This window comes from Pangasianodon hypophthalmus, chromosome 21 (genome assembly GCF_027358585.1).
Source record: "Pangasianodon hypophthalmus isolate fPanHyp1 chromosome 21, fPanHyp1.pri, whole genome shotgun sequence".
Classification (NCBI taxonomy): domain Eukaryota; kingdom Metazoa; phylum Chordata; class Actinopteri; order Siluriformes; family Pangasiidae; genus Pangasianodon; species Pangasianodon hypophthalmus.
The window spans coordinates 4,141,059-4,154,440 of record NC_069730.1 but is presented as its reverse complement, the minus strand read 5'-3'; the positions used below and the strand labels follow the sequence as shown (position 1 = coordinate 4,154,440).

General features: G+C 35.9%; 1 protein-coding gene across 11 annotated transcripts in view; it reads left to right on the top strand.

Moving 5' to 3' along the window:
* Positions 1 to 13,382, top strand: part of LOC113543058 (muscleblind-like protein 1) — a 115,779-nt gene that overhangs the window by 4,158 nt on the left and 98,239 nt on the right. For 3 of the 11 annotated variants that reach the window (XM_026941030.3, XM_026941029.3, XM_026941024.3), the window contains exon 1: positions 12,780 to 13,337. The exons of 1 other annotated variant lie outside the window; for it this stretch is intronic. The gene's annotated coding sequence lies outside the window, so the exon portion shown is untranslated. Of the gene's footprint in view, positions 1 to 12,067; positions 12,750 to 12,772; positions 13,338 to 13,382 lie in introns of those variants that run through there. 7 more of the 11 variants (XM_026941027.3, XM_026941026.3, XM_026941021.3 and 4 more) reach the window with 6 other exon arrangements.

The following is a 13,382-nucleotide window of genomic DNA, read 5'->3' as shown; positions in this document are numbered from 1 at the left end:
CAATGCAACATTTCTCTGTTATATATTTACAAACTTTCTGCAGAAAACTTGTGTCAGACTCCAAAATTTGTGTCAGACTCCAATGAACACCTTAGCTTTTTAAAACGTTTTTTAGATAGATTTTTTTTTTTTTAGATATTTAGATAGATTTTCTTTACCTCTGAAATAAGTTGCATCATGGACACTGTGTAAATTTGTACATTGCTATATTTTGTTCAAAAAAAGATACTTTCTATAATTATGGTCATGAACATAAATATTTTAGACCTAAACGTTAAAAACTTTTTGTTTATATATAAAATATTGCACAATATTTCAGGTGAAATATTTTATAATTATTTATTCCTGCTATTCCTATGGACACATTTACATTTTTAATATAAATGTTACAGTATTTAGAAAAAGTCAAAATGTAATTTAAGGAAGCTGGGTATGTTTTTCAGTCATTTATGCATGAAAGGGTTAAAGGTTGCAATCTGATTGGCTGTTTGCATTTTCTGATGGTGAAAACAAACCATGACACAAGATATAGTCACTAGACTAAAAAAAGTTTCATGGGGTCATGTCTTTAAAAGTTGTTCCAGAGTTTTGTTTAAATATCCTTGTGGTTTTGCTGACGGGCTTCACTAAAGGTCTGTGGCTGGTCTTTCAATGTCAGTTAAAAGGCCTCCTTCTGTGAAAATAGGCAGTTCTTGGCCATGTTTAGTGAGGAAATGTGAAAAGAGAAAAAACTAGCAGTCTTGCTTCAGAGACTAGAGTTAATGGTACTGAGGTTAAGGTTAGGGTTAAGTGAACTGATTTGAGGGTAGCAGCGAATAAATAAGACATCCTCATATGTTTATTGAAGGTCTATGATCATTTTCAATGTCAGTCAGAAGGTTTCTTGTCGTAAAAGTAGGTGATTCTCGGCCACAATTAGTGAGGAAAAATGACTATCTTCCAGACTATCTTCAAAAAAGGTTTGGCATGTGAGACTGATATTGATATAGCATGATAAGGAAATCCAAAGTAGCTATACACTTAAGAAAATGCTATAAAATATCAAAGGCCAGAGGTGTGTGATTATTTTTGGCCATTTCTGATACCTAGATTCAATTAATAAACAGTCACGCCCCATTTGAAATAGAAAAAAAAATCCTCATTCATAACTTCATATTTTTTAAATTCTGTTAAAGTACTAATTACTTCTTTTGTGTGACCAACAATTTAAAACATGTTATTTGATTTAAAACAATGGACATTTAAGACAATGGACAATTGATCTGCCCGCCTTTCTAGGTGTTGCATAATCGTGGGGCAGAGTCCTCACTGCCCCATTTAGCTCCATAGAGTTATTATAGTGGTTAAAATTGGGAACTGCAACAAGTGCTAATAAAGGCCCATTGGGGCAGGACTCACGCTGCCACATGCTCGCTCTATGAACATTTTTATAGATCTTGATTTATAGCAAAAAATCAGAATAAAATCTAATAGAGATCTAATTTCTGCAAACAGAGGCAAACATGTAAGTGCAGACAGTGTGTTTATGATGATGTGGTGGTTTCTATTGTAAGGTATATTGGAAAGATTGGAAAGACGAGGAAAGGGGGATTATGGAGCGGATAATGTCATAGTGACAGAGTGACCTTGTTTCCCACACAAAGGCTGTGAAAAAGAAGAAAAATTGCCACTATTTTTCCAATGCCAATTTTTCAGGTCTTTTGTGTGGTTTTTAAGATGTATTTGTGCTGAAACCTGGCAACCCTGGTTAATGATATTAGCTCCACTGTCTTTGTCTTGCACATAGATAACACACCTGCTGTATTGAACACAGTTGAAAAAAGGTACATCTAAAACCACTCAAAACCTGCTGCTAGACTGTATGACTATATGTTGTCGCCTATTATGGGGTTACTCTAAAAATTCACTAGATAGAAACCTATAGCAGGAGTTAAGTGTGATAGCTTTTCAAGCTAATTTTGTTTGAGGCTACATCATTATTAATGTCGTCCTTCTCCACCAAAATCTATGGTCACGAGCCGCTGCTGTAGAGATATGTCATGTTTTAGGTTGATGAGACACACAGACTTGTTGCTGAAAGACTAGACGTATGATTGGTGTAAAACATAAATATAAATGTCTGTTAATATCCATTTATTTCAAATATGAAGGTGTAAGCTGAGCCCTTCAAATATTAAAAACTGTAAAAACTGATTGTTATCAGTCCATCATATTTTTAATATCTTATCCTCATAGTTGTTATCAGAAAGTTATTTATGGCCTTCATTACTTCAGCATATCTCAGACTGGGTCATGGCTTGTACATAACAGTACATGGGGTTAACTTCACAAATTGTGTTAGAATTTGCCTATGTCTATACACAACTACTTATCCGTATGCAAGTAAAATGAGAACACAATCTCATAATTGCATATTTGTAAGAAAACTAATATGTAAATTTACATAGACAATAACTTTGAGGGAAAAGGTGAACATTATAATGGATTATACCACAGCACTGTTGAATGCTCGAATCTAATTGGTCAAAAGTTGTTGATTAATCTTCTTTTACGGCAGCTCTGAGAATGGTAGCTGCAAGGAAAACCACAAATTTATATTAATGCACTTGCTCTAATACGTTATCATTTCTATAGTTACAGCGAATTCACAGGGACTTGTGAGTTATGTAACCTGACATGAAACATATTCATGCTTTGAAGTGTTAGGCATGAAACTATAATCACTTCTGAATCTTATGCCACACATACTAAAGTATTATGTATGTTTTATTACATGTTAGAAATACATTTTGAGTGTTAAGATGTGTTACCAACATTTCTGCCAATCATGGCCAAGTAGTCCAAGTAGTCCAGTGATGACGTATTGGCTCCTAAAATTGATTAGAACTTTCTTTTGAAGTTAATTAATGAATTCATTATTAATGAAAGTGCACCTATTTTCAGAGTAGAACAATTATATAATTTATATCATTTATCATACCATCAACTACTATTCATGAAGGATTATAAATCACCAACAAGATGATATAATCAGAAAAGCACCAGGTAAACACACTGCGTCATGGAGAAACTGAAACCTATGCTCATTATATCATCTTTTCCATCACTCCATCACAATTTCTCTTTATCCATACGCCAATATTTCCACTTTGGCCAAGAATAAAAATCTGTGTCAGTCATTATTTTCCGATTTCTGCATTTCCATTCAGGTTCCATTGAAAGTTTTACACAAAACCAGGTTTATGGAAACCCCACTACAATAGCCATGACAAAAAGCCAGTGCTGAGAAAGTGGATAGTTATTTTGTCATCTGCTGATATTGTAACAGGCAGATGACTAATTCTGCATATAACAAGCTAACTGTGGCATGCCAAATCCCTTGGCACGTTGCTAAAGGTGTGAGATGGAACCTCTCCGTCAGCTGGATAGACAAAAAGCTTGGAAAGGCCACTCCAGCAATTTCCAATTCTATGTGTGGGTTTCCTGCAGAGAAAAGTGCATACCTGCAGGTCCCTCACACTGAGAGTGCGAGAGTAATGCTGTCTCTATCCTTCCGGGTTTAGTCGGGCAGACAAGGCAAGTAACTAATTAAATGAGCATGTGATCTCTTAGCGGCAGTAGACACTTACTATACGGAAATGACATTTAAGACTTCCTGTGGCTTTTTTATTTTTTATTTTTTTTTGCATAAATTGTAAAGCATAAAAAAATTGAAATCAGTAGACAGGATATAAAGTATAAACTATTCACATGTGCTTTTGCAGTTAAATTTATAATGCTATGTGGACGTTGCTTGTTATTAGTAATCAGCTACACCTAAAGCTACAACTACACCTTATCTACACCTGGCACCTTCGTGTATATGGAAAATAATTAAATAAAAGAGTTGCATGGTTAGATATTGCATAGGTACTAACTAGATATTGAAAATAAACTAACCATTGGTGTAGCTAAGAGTTAACCAGAGGTGGCTAGCTAAAAGTTTAGCTAACACAGAAGCAAACTATTCTCTGGCCCCGCCGACTACAACACTTTTTTATTTTAACGATATGCATTATTTGGAGGCATAACTTCGGATTTCTTCGGTTTGTTTTTAGCTACCATTAGCTATGACATTTCTGTAGCTTGCTAGACGACAAACAAATGTTTCTTAAGTCTGTGCGTTTTATGTTTGATATTATTTGCTATATTATTTGTCGTAGCTTTGTCTATGTGTTATGATTATAGAGTTGTAGATACACATGTGTCAATCATGTCCTAAATTCACCCTTCACTAATTTTTATTTCATTAAATTTATCTATTTATTGTATTTTACAGTGCAGTACTCTGTAATATAGCCCAGTAGCGGTAGACGTGCACAGTTCGGAAATCTCGTTTTCGGTTTTGGACATGACTGACTCTGAGATTCGGAAGCAAATCAGTGGAGATGTCATGCTGTTATGGTAGGACTAAGAAGAGATTGTTCTCTCACAGCCTCTATTTGTTTACCTGTGTGAGTGTATATGTGTGTGGGCGTTTGAGAGACAGATGTGATGTCTTGCTTTAGTCAATGGGGATTCAGAGCTGCCCGCTGTAAATAAGAGAACAAATGATCACGAGTATCGGTCACATGTGCAAGCTGCATGTGTGCAAGCGTGTATGTGTGTGTGTGTGTGTATTATCAACTGAACTGAGTGTGGTGGTGTACTAATACGACGGTGTACAATGATAAGAAATTTTTCAATATTTAAACAAGTCATGCTGGCAAGTTACCTTTCTAAATTACACACCCCTAAAGCAATAATCGGAGAAACTTGGTACTTTCTACACTGATAAACCACTAAATTCTAATCCTGAAAGCAACGCAATGCGACAAAGCTGTTCATTTTTTATGCATATTGATGTACAATGACAGGAGGCAGAACTTTCAATGACAAAATAAAGTAGGCGGGGCCAGGCCACGTGATAAACTTTCATCTTATGTAAATAAGAAGCAAAGCAATGTGGTGACTACTAATGGGAGACGAGGCGTGTGGGACATTATCCTCCTGCTATGAAACCTTATCCTTTTCTGGTATTGGATATTCATTTCTCATCAAGATGTAGGAGAAATTGATTATTCCGATTTGTTGCTCCAAATATACTGGGAACGTAAAATGCTTTTTAAAAAAAAATAAATAAATACTGCATTGAGAAATATAAATGTAAAATGTCTAAAATGTCTTAAAGAATCCCAGGTTAGTCTGGTTAGTGTATTAACAGCCGTTATATCACATATTTTGCTGATGTTCCACGATATTCATCAGGACAAACATTAAAAAAGGACAAAAAGTATGGCATGTTGTTCATTAACACATAAAAAATAGTTATCATTGGCAAATTCCCAATAGTATAAGAAGATTAGAAAATGCTTTGTGAAATGCTGTTATAGGCAAATAATCAACTTTGGGATGGTAACCACTGGACCATAAAGTGTTCTATTCCTTACATGTTACATTGTTATGTCAAACTCCATTAATGAATATTTTAATTAAAATAATTTGCTTCGGTTATACATGGATGAACACTAGCTTATTATGTGTAGATACTGTATATAAATGCATGACACATTTATCCACACACAAAAAAGATGGCCATTGTACTAGCTAAGCGCTAGCAGTGAAATAAACTCGGGACTAGAACATAAGAGTGTGTTTAGAGATTTGAGCAATGTAAGGTGAAAAAATTAGTCCCAGTGTGCATGCTGGGTGTGAATCCAGGGTAATCCTTGGTTAATCCTATTTGTAAAAAAAAAAAAAAATCAATTTAAAAAAATCTATTAAAAATATTTTCGCACTTTCCCTAAGCAAATAATTTAACACTTGCACACTTAGTTACTTAGCCTGATCTACTGAGAAGAAAATTTACAGATGCTAATCCTGTGCCAACCCTTACCTTTTTAAAATAGCTTTTTTATATAGTAATTTGTTGTTTTATATACTGAAAACCATGATATTATTATACGTGAGAAATATGACAAGGATTTCCCCAAATCTGTGCCTAATCATCTGGACCAATCAATCATGTTGTTCCAATATCTGTTCAAAAAACCTTTGCCAATAGTTTCAATATGTTTCACTGGGGAAGTCATAAAAGTGCCAGGCAGAATTTCCTTTTACTCCCTTGCCATCTGAGGCCAAAGGTGCAGTGAAAGCTGAAATATGTTTTTTTTTTTTATCTATAGCTACAATTTTCTCTGGTATGTTGTATGCGTCTGGAACACATTGGTGTGCTCTGTAGTCTCTCTTGGAGATTAGCAGCCAGCCAAGACCTGCGAAATATCCTAATATATGTAGTTGGTTCTATTTTCAAAAACACTTGGGAAAAAAAACAAATTGACCTTTAATAAATTGTACATCATAAAATTTTACTTGCCTTTTCAATTTAAAATATGTTTTTGGTTCAACAAATAATAATAAGCTATTTTAAATGATTAAACTGCGTTGCTTGAGGTTCCGACTGCACATGCTGAACGTCGTTTGCCATGAGAGCGGCCATTTTCTCCAACTTGGCATATGAACTCGATTTGCATATGACAGGGGAACTTTGAAAATAATTTAATTTTCAGTCTTATGGAAGGGTTGTTTTTAATATTTCTTGTTTTGTGTTGGATTTAAGGCCTAGGGCTGTTGTGTTATGAAATGTTTTGCAATATGAAGTATTTCTGTAAAATTTTAGTTGACACTCTTTGTGTTTCTTAGTCAGTTGTATGTGTTGTATGCGTGTTGTGTAACGTAGGCAAACTTTTAATTGACTTGTTCTATTTGTGCAACATATAACCATTTTCACTTAAAATGTCATGTAGTTAATTTTACTTAAAAATAAATGCAAATGCAAATAGTTGCCGTTTATTTAAAGTAAATTGTACTGAATATTTTTCAGCGTAATGCATCTAGATTAAGTAAGATTTACTCATGACAGTTTTTTTGAGACTTCATCTACATAATTTATTCAAGTAGATGGAACAAGAGTAGTTGAAATTACTTACTTGATGTAAACTCTTGAAATAACAACAACAAAAAAAAAAACGAGTAAATGTTACTACTAATATACATCTGTATGTAGACAAATGAAATTCGTGCCTTGACATAAAAAATTAATTAAATTCAATATTTTTTTTCAGTGAATATAAACACACTAGCTTAATTTAAAGCACCACGACCCTGACCAGTTCATTCCTGACTGCTCACTCACGCCTGCATGAACTAAAAAATCACACTTGTGTGATTTTTATCTTGCGTCCTACAGGAATTCTACAGGAATCCAGCCCTGATGTTTAACCGGATGCCGTGTAAACCTTTCTGGCAAGGTCTCAAAAAAAAAAAAAAAAGAAAGAAAAAGGAAAGATAGCATATAGTGTGCCTTCTATTTGTATCTATTTTTATTCGGTTACATCCACTGTATACCACAAAGCACCTTTAAACATAGAGTTTCAGTTATGACAGTGGTTATCCTGTGCACAATGAATAAAATACTTCAGGAGTGTGCTGGTATAGGAATGGGAGAGTGAAAGAGAAAAAGACTGAGAGAGAGAGAGAGAGAGAGAGAAGGAGAAGGAACACTGTGACAGTTGCCATGATGGATCTCCGTGTCGGAATGAGTGCGAATGTTTAGCTTGGGCCTTCATAAATATTTACAGTCCATGCCGAGAGCCTCGTGCTCTGGACTGTAACTTGGACTTGCTTTCTGGGCCTGGCACAACACTGCCTTTGACCAAAAAAGGATTCTTGGTCTAATAGGGCTGCAAGGTGTGTGTGCATATGTGTGTGTTTTGATGAGGATGACTTTTTTGCTTAGCCAGCACAAGTCGTTGCCTGCAGATGGAATTTTAGATGCAATTAAAAAGGGGTTCTTGCACAATATATATAAACAATAAAATGTGCCATAAATTAGTGCTTGGCCCCGTTGGATTACATGCTCATTAACGTTCTTACTAGAACATCAGCCATTTCAAAAATGTCTTATGAATGAACAATTATTAATGGTTCTTTTCAAGTGCTCATCCAGTGTCATTATAAGAGTGTGTAAGATCCACAGATAAATTGCTAGAAGCAGTGGTTTGGTTTACAAATGAAAGAGTAAACTGACTGTGTAATTAAAGAAATCAGGCGAGTCTAACTCTACTGGTTGGAAGACCGTTTAGGACGATCATGACAAATCCCATAGTGGTGCTCTTTTAGGTTACAGCTGGAACTAAACGTCTAAACTAAGCATCAGAGCTGTTTGTTTTTTTTTATAAAAAACACCTTGTAATTGGAGAAATCAACCATGCTGTGGTATAAAATATAAATAATGTACTGTATATGGACAGAACATTACCTCAAGTCAGTTTTATATAAGTATGAATTATGATTCTGACAGTGTGTGGGTGTGTTTGGAATATACACAACTATTTAGTGTCTAATAAACTCAAAAATCATATATGTAAATTATATATAGACAATTATATACATCTGTATGTCTATATATCTGTATATTAGGTGTATGTAATAAAAAGGGCAGTTCAGTATATAAAAAAATGAATAATTGTGACCATGTGCCATTATTATGGGTAATTAAGATAAAAAGTCAACAGCATCATTCATTTTTGTGGTTATTTTCTGGAAAAAATCAGTTAATTACATAATAAGCCAAGAAAGAGCCTTATTTGAACCAATTAGCAGATTAATCAGAGAGCGCAGACCACATGACAACAGAGCCAAAATGGAATGAAAGGCCAGTGATTAACGCTCTGTAGTAACAGTGGTGCAGCTAGGGGAGGTGGATTTCAGGTTGAAATATTTTTCAGTTCCCAATGCTCATTTGTGGATGGTTAACATAACACACATACAACAAAGCTCATTATATATACTTCTTATGAATATTCTAGTGCAATTCCTGCACAAAAATGTATTCAACGTCAACCAGACGCGCTATAATGATGTTCGTAAAAGGTCAACGGTGTCATATTTGCGATTCCATATTTAACTGCTTCAGACACCAAATGAACACACACCTTAGATTGTTTGATTACGTTTTATTGGCTACCAGCTGCTATGATGAGAAACAGGATGAACCAATCAGGATCGTGCATTTTTTTTCCCATTTCTCTTGGACTTTGTTTGAGCATAGTGTTATCGAGCTGTTAGCTGGTAAAGTAATGGAGGTTTAATGCAGGAGGAGGAAAGGAAAAGTAGATCAGGTTTTATAAGATGTCGTTTTCCCTCAACATGTTATTTTATTCATTTTCAGGCAACATTATTAATATGACAAGTTTGCATGATGGCAGATCGTACTTTATATGATTGAATAATGATTAATAATAAATTATTTGTGCCATCACCACTTCTACTACACTCTGTCATCCGTCCAAAATGCATGAGCACATCTCACTTATCAATATAACTATATAGCCCATGCCGTGATTTTATTTAGTATATTTCATAATCCCCCCTGAAATTAATTCCTGGCTATGCCAACGGTGACTGTGCTTCACCTGAAAGTTGGATAAAACATCTGCCAAATAAAAGAAATATAAAACAGCTAAAAGCTCATAATGTAATTATGTGAAACAGAATTATTAAAGTGACTTATTGCCATGTGTGGCAATAACAGTAATAAAAATGTGGCACAGAAAAAATATTATAGCATTAATGGAATTCCAATGTATCTTATAAATGTTTATTGTGATTCATGGATTAATATTGTCTCTGTGGTGAGTGATTTCTTGTAATATCCAGCATTATCTCTATGCTTTATAAGCTAAAAATCAAGGAGATTTAAATAAATATGACAGAGACTCAAGAATGTGAAACACTTGGGACAGCAAGACATACAGTATGGGGTTATGATATACAGTAGATGTATAGCAAAATTTAGCAATCCTAACAGCAGTGTTATTAATGATATATTCATTGCAGATGAAGTGTCTTGCCACAAGATATGAGAAAAGCTTTATTCTGAGGTTTCTTGACAAAATACGAACACTAGTTAAAGAAAAAATTGTACTATTTACTATGTTTTGATAATAATAATAATAAGGTTTATCACTGATTGTTTAATATTACTGCAATAGCATTTAAATAGAGCCTGTGAAAAGGTTTCGAATAGAACATACACTGTTTCTGACCAACCACTTTATTAGGAACACCTGTAAACCTGTTCATTCATGCAGTTTTCCAATCAGCCAATCATGTAGCAGCAGCGCAGTGCATAAAGTCATGCAGATACAGGTCAAGAGGGTTCAGTTAACGTTCACAACATCAAACAACAGAATGAGGAAATAATGTGATCTCAGTGACTTTGACTGTGGCATGGGTTTTGGTGCCACAAATCTCCTGGGGTTTCCATACACAACAGTTTCTAGAGTTTACACATGGTGCGAATGGTGCAAAAAAAAAAAAAAAAAAGACCAGTAGTTCTGCAGGTGGAAACGCCTTGTTGATGAGAGAGGTCAGGAGAGAATAGCCAGAATGTTTCAAGCTGACAAAAAGGCTATGGTAACTCAAATAACCACTCTTTACATCCGTGGTGAGCAGAAAAGCATCTCAGAATCCACACTATATGTCTAACCTTGAAGTGAATGGTATCGTAAGCCATGGCATAATCTACTATATCTTTAGAAATCCCTTACTAATCTTAATCTTTGTAACTCTCCATATCCGATCACATGACCATGTTGTACTTTCCTAGATGGAGTCATCATTCTCACTGCAGAGGTTTGTAAGTCTCAGTAGCTGGGAGGAAGGAATAAACTTGTTGCAGTGCTTGGTATGTGGAAAAGTAGAAGAAGAAGATTTTTCTGATTTAACTGTCCTAAAATGGTCTGCTCCAGTCAGGTCATGTGATAGTCCATGTATACTCCAGGGTGAAATTTGAAGAAATAAACAGCTGGAGCTCTTTATTAGCTCCAGCAATAGCAAACGTGCCATCAGAGGGTCTGAGAAACTACAGGAATTTGTTCAGGGCTTTTTCTAGATCGTCCAATTTTAGTGGCTTTACTTGTGAATCATAGTAGCTTACTTTTAACCAAAGTTCTGGTAGTCTTAAAACAACAGAAAATGTTTGATGTCCATGGATAAAAGTAGAGCGTTGTCAAATGGGGATTTTGATGCATTTGTGACTGTGTAGAAAAGGGAAGAGTCTTTTTTGTTCAGTATTTTTTTCCACAAATGAGTGTAGTTGAAAAAAATGTCTAGAAAGTGTGATATTATTTCTGTGGGATAATAACAAGCACAGAGAGACTAGGCCCACTGGAATTCTGTACTTTAGGGAAAAATTACGTCAGATATGGGAATTGAAGCTTGAAATTATGTCATTTTCAACCTCTCTACATTCAAGCAACAAAGTGGGAAAAAAAAACATGGATGCCTCACATGCTAGCCAGCTAATTTAACAAGCAAATATGTTTGTATGTTGATTTACCTAAAAAATTTACTAGTATATACAGTGTAACATTAAAAAATAAAGAAATGTGCTGCTTTGTTTACTGTTGATGCTCCGAGCAGCCATGTTGATTTGACGTCACTTGCTGAACTCAGGGTTGATGAGACCGTTCCGAGTTTCTGAGTAGGAATTCCTTTAAGGTCAAGTTACAATCTTTAGTTGAATTATTAACATTTAGCATTATTTAACATTGATGGAAGGAGTCTCCAGTGTCAAAGAGGTAGAGCTATAACCTGTATGTTACTGATTCTCTGTAACATGACAAACTACAGAGAGAGAGAGAGAGAGAGAGAGAGAGAGAGAGAGAAATGAGGGGTATTGGAAAGACGAACAAATTTGTTCTGCGCATGTTCCACAACATTTAATGTAACTATAAATTGATAAAAAGTACTTTTTTTAAATCTAAAAATTAAAACTGTAGACTTTTTCATTGCTGTTATAGGAAAATAATAAACTTCAGGGTCATAATAGTAATTCTGCTTGACAATATATAATTTGTACTTTTTATATTTAAACATACAATATTATAATTGACTTTATTCCAAATGAAAATTAAATTTTTTCTGCATATTAATACATTTCCATATAAAAATGTAAAATAAAATAAAATAAAATAAAAACACTTTTCTGTGTCTTGACTCTCTCAAGATTTTCTGTTTTAGCGTCTTATTACACACTTATTACATATTTAATACATTTTCCTTTTCCTTCTCAAAACCCTTTTCTCTTAGACTCTTAGACATTTTTTTTATAAAATAAGGAGCTTTTTTTTATTCACTAGCTCTGTGTCTGTATGCTCCATTCCTTTCTTACCTCTCCCTGCCTTTTCCCTCATCTCTCTCTCTCTTTCTCTCTCTTTCTCTCTCTGTCTCGCTCGCTCGCTCTCTCTTTCTCTATCTCTCTCTCTCTGTCTCTTCCTGGTGGGATGGTTGAGGGGCGGGGCCTTGGCTGTGAGTGGCGGGAGGGACTCAGACGCAGAGCCACAGGCAGGAGAGTGTGTGGTGTGTGCATGTGTGTTTCACCGAGGGAACGACCGCACTAGAGAGAGAGAGAGAGAGAGGTTGTGTGTATGGGAGAGTATAGGTCTCTAGATGGGGAGAACGCTTGGAGTGTGACACATACACACACACATACACACACACACACACACATACACTGCTGGTCAGAACAATGAGCCTCTTAGCTCCGGCGACTCTGCCCATCCCGTCCGCCTGCGTCTGAACACACGCTCTCTCTCACTCACAAACACACACACACACACACACACTCATCCTGTTCGCTCACACATGCTGCTCAGTGATGTGAGGTAAGACTGTCTCTGTCTGTCTGAGGAATGAGAGAAATACGGTTTAAGTGTGTATGTGTGTGTCTTTATATATGTGTGTGTAATGCCATGGATGAATGAGTCATATCAGACTATGTATGATCTGTGTGTGTGTGTGTGTGTGTGTGTGTGTGTATAAAACCATTTCTATTCAAAGCACTCAATTCACACTGCATTCTCTCTAGGGAGGGAAAAGAGTCACACACTGTTGGGACTGTGTTGTAATTGGCATGCTTGGTCTAGACAGCTCACACACACCCACTCTCTCACACACACTCCCACATACACATACAGATACCCGGTTGCAGAGCAGAAGTTTCGCAGCAACTCCGTTCTCTCCAAACACACACTCGGAAAGGTGAAGCTCTGCCGCCTGCCGTGGATAAATTACATGTGACATGTTTAGCTGGGCTGCCTTTTATGGCGCACACTCTATCTCAGCACGGTAGAGTCCAGAGAGAGAGAGAGAGAGCGAGAGAGAGAGAGAGCAGTAGAGAGGCAGCGTAAGAGGAGTGTGAAGCGTTCACTTGCTCCCTTTGCAGCAGTCAGTGGAGTCCGAACTGGAGCGGAGTAAGTACTTGTTCTTGTTGTGTGCCGGGAAAGCTCTGTGCGTGT